This window comes from Gavialis gangeticus, unplaced genomic scaffold, assembly GCF_001723915.1.
Source record: "Gavialis gangeticus isolate Ggan-Ray unplaced genomic scaffold, GavGan_comp1, whole genome shotgun sequence".
NCBI classification, from domain to species: Eukaryota; Metazoa; Chordata; order Crocodylia; family Gavialidae; genus Gavialis; species Gavialis gangeticus.
In genome coordinates this window covers 85,981,305-85,981,635 of record NW_017729022.1, presented here as the reverse complement: position 1 = coordinate 85,981,635, position 331 = coordinate 85,981,305, and positions in this window count along the sequence as shown.

The window sequence follows — 331 nt, the reverse complement described above, 5'->3', positions numbered from 1 at the left end:
CTTTGCTAACCCACCGTCTAACCTTTTGACTCCCCTGGACAGACTTGATGCACCCCTTAGAAAACCCCAGCTCTTAATTTCCCCTACCAAACACTCCCAGCGCTGTTTTCATCCTGCAAGGGGCACCGAAAGACCCCTGCAGTGCTTTCCGTTTGAAGCCTCTGGGCTCAGCAGGTGAGCCAGGCTGGCCAGCCTTTCGCGTGGCAACCCCAGGGCAGCACCTGCGCGTATGTCGGCGGCTGGGACCCCCTGGCTGCTTCCTCACTCGGGATTTTAAGATAAAAGAAAGGCCCCCCGGTTTTGGCTTTTTTTTGGGGGGGGGGGGGGGGGG